Source organism: Alligator sinensis, unplaced genomic scaffold (genome assembly GCF_000455745.1).
Source record: "Alligator sinensis unplaced genomic scaffold, ASM45574v1 scaffold141_1, whole genome shotgun sequence".
NCBI classification, from domain to species: Eukaryota; Metazoa; Chordata; order Crocodylia; family Alligatoridae; genus Alligator; species Alligator sinensis.
In genome coordinates, this window is record NW_005842221.1 from 1,600,412 (window position 1) to 1,608,781 (window position 8,370).

Here is an 8,370-nt window from a genome sequence, read left to right on the forward strand (position 1 = left end):
ATGAAGCTGGGAGTCAAGGAGTTAATGGGATAGAGTAGCTAATAAAACGGATAGTGTAAAGGAAATGGAGGTGGGGCAAGGGGGTAAAATGAAGGAAGTTAGCCACTGCAGGATAAAGTAAAAAGAAGTGGGGGAAAAAATTAAAATAAAGAAGAAGTAAATTAAAGAAGGTCTCATGTTTTAATAAATTGTGATTTGGGATTGGGGTGTGGGGGGTGGGGGGTGGTGGTCATGCTTCCGTATGGTGACTGGAAGGTGGGAGCAGTGAGGGACAGCACTTTTCATGGAGCTGCTGCCCCTGACCCAGGAAGGAAGCCCTAGCTCATGAGGATCCAATCTGGCCACCTACCTTGTTCCTCCTCCACTCCCCCAGACCCCACTTCTGGACCCATCTGTTTCCTGCAACAAGGCTAGCTGTCATGTTTTCTTCAGACTGTTTGCATTGGGTTGCACCCTGGGGGGAGGGGAAGAGGGGAGTTGGATTTGAGTCAGAACCACCTCCAAGGCAGTAGAGTTTAGGTGGGTGGAAAGTTTATCCACACAGAACAGGAAGGTGGGAGGGGACACTGAATCCTGGGGTGCTGGAGAACTACAACTTGGGTGGCTAGTTTGTGAGGATTGGCCACACATTAATGGAACAGTTGGAGCCAGAGGAGGAGAGGAGAGGGAGAAGTGGGCACACGTGCTCCTCCACATGTGTGCCCCCTAAACTTACCGGCACTGGCAGTGGTGGAGGAGGCAGCAGAGGCATTGGAGGGGGCAGCAGCAGCTGATCCCCCTAAGGTAAGTGGGGCGTAGGAGCAGGTGCAGCCGAGGCAGATCCGGAGGGGAAGCCCCCCAGATCCCTTTTGACTGAGTCGCCAGGGAGCTGCGTTCCTGAGCCGCACGCTAACAGAGCACACAAACAGGCACACTTTGTGAGGGTGTGCCGGTGTTTGCGCCGGCATTCACATAGGTGGGCAAGCAGAAGAGGCCAGGAGGAAATCTTCAGCAGAGGAGAGGTTAAAGGAACTGCGCAAATAAATAAATAAATAAATAAAATATATATGTGTGTGTGTGTGTATGTATATATATATATATAGAAATGGTGTGGACACGGAGTGCTGCTAGGGCCCATGCCTAGGAGGCGTCAACTACCCAGGGCTTCTCTGAGTTCTCCAGCCAGATGGAGCCCATGGGGGAACTGGTGTCACCCTGCCCCCTGGCCTGTGGGGGATGCCTGGTGGGGCCGGGGTGAGGCAGGGGATGGGGGCCCCCCACACCTGTCCCATAGGTGTCCGTCTTAGGGCCTTGGATGGGCAGGTGAGGGAGCTCCAGGAGGAGGTTAGCAGGCTGAGGGGGATCAGGGAAGCAGAGGATGAAATTGATGGGTATTTCCTTTCCCTGCAGGGCCATGCACCAGAGGAAGAAGAGCCCCAGGAGGTGCCCTCCACAGCAGAATGGTAGAGGGTTCTCTCCAGAGCCAGGTCTGCTCATGGTGGTACATTACCAGCTCCACCAGCTGTCATGTTTTCTTCAGGCATGAGAACAGGTATGAGGCCCTGGAGACATTGGAGGAAGAGGAAGGTGAGGAGGAAACCTCTGGTGAGGAGGTCACTCCACACACAGAACAGGCTGAAGGGGGCAAGTTGACCCGGAAGAAGAGACGCCAGGTACTTGTCATAGGTGACTCCATCCTGAGAGGAACAGAGGGTTCCATCTGTCACCAGGATCTCATGACACGCGAGGTCTACTGTCTGCCCAGAACGTGGATTCAGAATGTGATGGAGATGATCCCGGCCCTCATCTAGCCCACTGATTACTACGCCATGGTCCTAATTCATGTGGGTGCTAATGATGCAGCCAGGAGCAGCCCAAATCACCTGATGAAGGACTACCGAGCTCTGGGAGGCAAGCTGAAGGAGATAGGGGCACAGGTGGTCTTCTCATCCATCTTTCTAGTGAGCAGATGTGGAAGACGCCATGAGACCTGCATCTGGGATGTCAACTTGCAGCTTTGGGCATGGTGTCTCATGGTGGGCTTCGGCTTTCTGGACCACGACCCATACTTTAGAACGAGACATGCTCAGGTAGGATGGACTTCACCTCTCTCCCAAAGGTAAGCGTGTGTTCTCTTTCAGGTTGGCTGATCTCCTCCAGCGGGCTTTAAACTAGGCTTGTCGGGGATGGGGGAGGGAGAGGACCAAGGGAGCCACAGAACAACGAACCAAGAGACACCCACAAGAACAGCCCAGCCAAGACAGGCGATGAGCACAAAAAATACCCAGGTAAGAGACAGGGACCTGGATAGTCCTGGGATTTGGGGGGAGGTGCATACACCCTCAGGAGGCCTTAAATGCCTTTACACTAATGCTCATAGTATGGGGAACAAGCAGGAGGAACTTGTCTTCCTGCTAGCTAACACAAACCCAGACATAGTGGGGCTCACTGAAACTTGTTGGGATCCAACGCACGACTGGGCGGTAAACAACAAGGGCTATAGGCTGTACAGGCGGGATAGAACAGGGAGGAAAGGTAGGGGTGTGGCGCTCTACATCAAAGAGCAATTGTGGCAGTGAGGCACCTCCACAGGCTCCCAAAGGGGAGAGAGTGAGCCCCGTGAGCCCCATACCCCGGGAGCAGGCTCCCAGCAGAGCTAACTCACCTCCCACAGCGCAGCCAGAGCAGGAGCCGTGCCCGCGCGAACTGGCATTACGCCGGCTGTTTAATCAGCTGTTTCCGGTGTGGGAAACAGCTGGGCCAATCCCAGCAGCTGTACCAGCTGCCGCGGGAAAGTTTAAAAGTCCCGCCGGAACTGGGGTGGAGGGAAAGCTGAAGAGAGAGAGCGCAGGCCAGTAGCTCGTTAGGCGGGCTCCGGCTCCGGCTCCGGCGTGGGAAGGAAGCAACCCAGCCTGCGTGGCTCTCACAGGCAGAGATAGTGAGATCTTTAAGCCTTCTACAGGAGGCAAAGCAGGGGCACCCCACCCGCCCCCAGAGGAAGCTGAGACTGAGGAGGCAGGGGAGTTCCCTGTGTACAGCAGGAGGGAAGAGGCAGGGATAAAGGAGGTGGCCCTGCAGCCCCCTCCTACTCAGGGGAATATTTTCTTTGAAATAAGACAAACCCTGAGAGGGGAGGAAGAGCAACTGGACCCAGGTAGACAGGCCCTTGGCCATCCTACGGTGCCAGAGACCATCATCAACACGTATCCAACTGGTTGGCGAGTGGACGGGGTGTAGGGGAGGCGGAGCCTCGTGGAACATTGCGCCCTATGATCGTAAGTACCGCCGTCCATCGGGAGGGCCCCCCCAGGAAAGATCTCCACTGAAGACCCCTCTCATAGTAAGTTTTAACATCAAAGTCATGGCAGGCGAGTTGAGGGAAGGGGCCACACCCTGACAGGCCGGGCTGCCAGAAGGGCGCAAGATGCCACAGCAATACACATCCTCAGCAAACAGCACTGGGGCTGAGGTAGGGCAGACTGAGGTGCTCTGGGTCAGAATACAAGGGGGTTGAGGGGAAAGGGGCCTAATGGTGGGGGTCTACTACAGGCCACCTAACCAGGGGGAAAAGCTGGACTGGGAATTCTCAGGTCAGGTCATGACAATTAAGGCAATTAAGTCAAGGGACATGGTCATCATGGGTGACCTAAACTACCCGGACATCTGCTGGGAAGAGCAGTCAGCCAAGTCTGACCGCTCATGTAGGTTCCTAGCTGAGTTACAGACCTCCATCTATCCCAGGAGGTGCACAGTCCCACCAGGGGAAATGCCTTGTGGGACCTGGTCCTGGCCACAGGCAACGATCTGGTGAGGGGACTGCGGATGCTCAACCACCTGGGCGATAGCGATCATTGCCTACTGGAATTTACCATCCAGTGCAGGGTGTCAAAGGCCTGCCACAAGGCAGCAGCCCTGGACTTCAGGTGGGCAGATTTCAATGAGGTAAGGAAACTAGTTGGGGAGGCACTGAGGTCCTGGAGAGGAGGGGAGTTGGGAGTCTAAGAAGAGTGGTCGTTCCTTAAGGAGACGATCCTCCAAGCCCAAAGGATGACAATCCCCATGCGGATCAAAGGGGGCAAGAGTGTTCAAAAGCCCCCATGGCTCACCAAAAGCATCCAGGAACATCTCAAAGCCAAAAAGGAGGCATACACCCAATGGAAGGGAGGGGCCATCACCAAGGAGGAGTATACCTCCATTGCTCAATATTGTAGGGGGCTGTTAGGAAGGCTAAGGCAGAGATGGAACTGGGACTAGCGACCCGGATCAAAGATAACAAGAAGTCCTTTTTTTAAATACATAGGTGGTAAAAAGAAGGTACCAAGTAATGTGGGGCGTCTGCAGGACATGCTTGGTAATCTGGTGGTAGCACCAGATGACAAAACTAATCTCTTTAACAGTTTCTTTGCTTCCATTTTACTGAGCAGGGACAGGGATATCCCCCCTACTGGGAATCCGGATGGCCCCAGGGGAGGAGCAGCCAGGCCCAGAGTCAGTGAGAACCTAGTCAGGGAACTTCTGGAGGGACTAGATGTGTTCAAATCAGCAGGTCTTGTTAATCTCCACCCCAGAGTGCTCAGGGAATTGGCAGAGGTCATTGCAGGACCCCTGGCACAACTTTACGAGCACTCATGGTGTTCTGGTGAGGTGCCAGAGGAATGGAAAAGGGCCAATGTGGTCCTCATTTTCAAAAAAGGGAGGAAAGAGGACCTAGGAAACTATAGGCCCATTAGTCTTACCTCAGTCCTGGGGAAGCTGTTTGAGAAAATTATCCAGGAACACATCTGGAAGGGACCAGCAGGGGAGATTATGCTTAGGGGCAATCAAAATGGGTTCATTAGAGGAAGGTCCTGTCAGACCAACTTGGTTTGCCTTCTATGACCAGGTCACAAAAGCCTTGGATGCAGGTGTCGTGGTGGATGTAGTCTTTCTGGACTTTAGGAAGGCCTTTGACACTGTCGACCACCCCATTCTCATTAAAAAAAACTAGGAGACTGTGGTGTCGATGACTACACAGTCAGATGGGTCGCAAATTGGCTGGAGGGCTGTACCCAGAGAGTGGTGGTGGATGGGTCATATTTGACCTGGAGGGATGTGGGCAGTGGGGTTCCCCAGCACTCAGTCCTTGGGCCTGCAGTGTTCAATGTCTTTATCAGCAACTTGGATGAGGAGGTGAAAAGCAGCTTGTTCAAGTCCACAGATGACATTAAGATGTGGGGAGAAGCGAGCACGCTACAAGAGAGGGACAGGCTACAACTAGATCTGGACAGGTTACAGAGGTTGGCAGATGGGAATAGAATGGGTTTCAATATGGGCAAGTGCAAGGTGTTGCACCTGGGAAGGAATAACGAGCAGCATACTTACAGCCTGGGGAACTCCCTTCTCATCAGCACAGAGGCAGAGAAGGATCTTGGAGTCATTATAGACTCCAAGATGAACATGGGCCGCCAATGTGGGGACGCAGTTAAGAAGGCTAACTGCACCTTATTATGCATCCATAGATGCATCACGAGCAGGTCCAGGGAGGTGATCCTCCCCCCGTATGCAACACTGGTCAGGCTGCAGTTGGAGTACTGCATCCAGTTCTGGGTGCTGCACTTCAGGAAGGGTGTGGATAGCATCGAGAGGGTCCAGAGGAGGGCCACTTGTGTGATCAGGAGACAGCAGGGTAGGCCCTACGAGGAGAGGCTACGGGACCTGAACCTATTCAGTCTCCACAAAAGAAGACTGAGAGGGGATCTGGTGGTTGCCTATAAACTTGCCAAGGGGACCAGCAGGCAATGGGAGAGTCCCTGTTCCCCCGAGCACTACCGGGGGTAACAAGGAACAACAGCCATAAGTTGACTGAGAGTAGATTCAGGCTAGACATGAGAAGGCACTATTTTACAGTCAGGGCGGCTAGGAGTTGGAACCAATTTTTAAGGGAAGCGGTGCTTGCCCCTACCCTGGGGGTCTTCAAAAGGAAGCTAGACAACCACCTAGCTGGGATCGTTTGACCCCAGCATCCTTTCCTACCCATGGCAGGGGGTTGGACTTGATGATCTGCTTAGGTCCCTTCCGCCCCTACCAACTATGAAACTATGAATACAAGCTGGGTAACGCAGATCCTGTCCTGGAGTGGTGTAATTTTTAGCAGCCTAAACTGTACTTAAAACTAGTTTCACATGTTAATGTGTGGACAATCCAGGGGTTAAGAGCTCCAGGACTGGCTAAATTAATGTGTAAGAAGGCCCTAAGAGATTAGATGGGTTAGAGAACTGTGGGTAGGCTCTCCTAGTATTCTCTGTAACATGAGAAATAACTTTGCTCCCTGGTAGAAAGCCTGGAGAGTGAAAACTACAGGGAGAAAAAAGGCTCCTATCCCTAGGTCCTGGCACTAGAGGAGAAAACTGAGTGAAAAGACAATGGAGGCTTATCTACACATGAAATTAGTGCACCTGAACAAACTCTGGCACAGTTCACACAGGAGTTTATCAATCCTGGGTGCAGCGTTTACACGTGTTCCTTGGACTGCAACACGTTAAGCCAGGGCAGTGCAGCCCCAGCTAACAGGAGCCCCAGGAGTCAGCCTGCCAGCTCAGAGCTGCTCCACCTTGGATCAAAGTGCTGCAGAGGGGCTGGCTAGGGCATGAGGGGGGGACAGGGGAGGGAAGTGTGGGGAAAGCCAGCAGGCAGCCCCTGCACTGTAGCACCTTTGTGCCCCAGTCAGCTCTGGTCACTGTCTACTACACATACATTGCGGTGCACTAAATAACTCTGCCATAGGATAGCACCTTTGTTGGGCAGTGCTATCCTGTGGCAGAGTTAATTAATTTACTGTAGTCTACTAGTATCACATGCGTAGATCGTGATGCTTTACTGCAGAGCTAATTAGTCAAATGAGCAGTAAAGTAGATGTGTAGATGCCTGCTCCAGGAGTCATAATCTATGTCGCAGGGAATGTTTCATATTGGTATTTTGCCTGAGTATTCTGTCTGCTTGATTCACTTTTCCCTGAGACACTGATCCTTCTTGGATTGGTGAGCTAGCTCACAGGTATATACTCTACAATTATAACATACAACAAGCCTTAAAGTCAGAATTAATTCCACTGTTGTGAAAGAGTTTAATGCTTCTGAAGGCAAATGGTTAATTTTTCAGAGTGAGAAATACTATTGATCCTCCCTAATTGTTTTTCTTTGAGATCAGCTTTTTCTTTCTTTAGCCATATGCACTGTTCCTTTGTAACATGCCATTGTCCAGCTTCCTTTGGATTTTGATTCTTGGATTGCTTTGTAATTTGTACACAAGGCAAAGATGTCTTTAGAAGATCTCTTTTATTGGACCAACTGCATAGTTAGGATAGAGTTAGGACACAGTTAAACTAACTTCCAATTCCAGACATTCTTTTTCAGGTCTGAGGAGAAAAGCCAGGACAGGATAGTAAAAAACAGTTGGAAAATGGGGGAAGAGAAATTCCCAGGAGTAGCAGATAAACAATTAGCAAAAGAGAAGCAGTTGATTACTGGGAGATCAAGGCCTATCAAAAGGGAGGAGAGTCATTACCACCATCTAATATGTACTAAGGTGTGTTTCTTTCCATTGTGTACAAGTCTTGTCATTATACAGCTGCTGCTAGGTAATATTTATTGGCAAATATTATCTAAAATATTTAAGCTTAAATTTACTAAGAAATGGATCTGTCTTAATCTCTTCAGTGGTCGTTACTTAAGAAGCCAATACTCAGGGCCTAAGGGGTGATGATCTCAACAAAAAGCAAGTGGGGCAAGAGTGCCCAAAAGCCCCCCTGGCTCACCAAGGATGTCTGGGAATGCCTGGTTGCGTAAAAGGAGGTGTACACCTGGTGGAAGGTGGGGGCTATCTCCAAAGAGGAGTATACCTCCACTGCTCGGGCCTGTAGGGGGGCTGTTAGGAAAGCTAAGGTGGACATAGAGCTAGGACTAGCATCCAAGATCAAAGATAATAAAAAGTCCTTTTTCAAATATATAGGGAGGATGAAGAAGGCACCGGGAAATGTGGGGCCCCTGCAAGATACGCTGGGTAATCTGGTGGTTGCGCCAGAGGAGAAGGCAGACCTCTTTAACAAATTCTTCACCTCCTTTTTCTTGTGCAGGGACCGGGACTTCCCCACCGTGATTCAAGATGGACTCAAAGGGAATGTCTCCAGACCTAAGGTTGAGGAGGACCAGGTTAGAGTGCTTCTGGAGGGGGTGGACGTGTTCAAATCAGCAGGTCCAGATGCTCTCCACCCCAGGGTGTTGAGGGAGCTAGCAGGGGTTATTGCAGGGCACTTGGCACGGCTTTACGAGCGCTCGTGGTGCTCGGGCCAGGTGCCAGATGATTGGAAGATAGCCAATGTGGTCCCCATCTTTAAAAAAGGGAGGAGGGAGGACC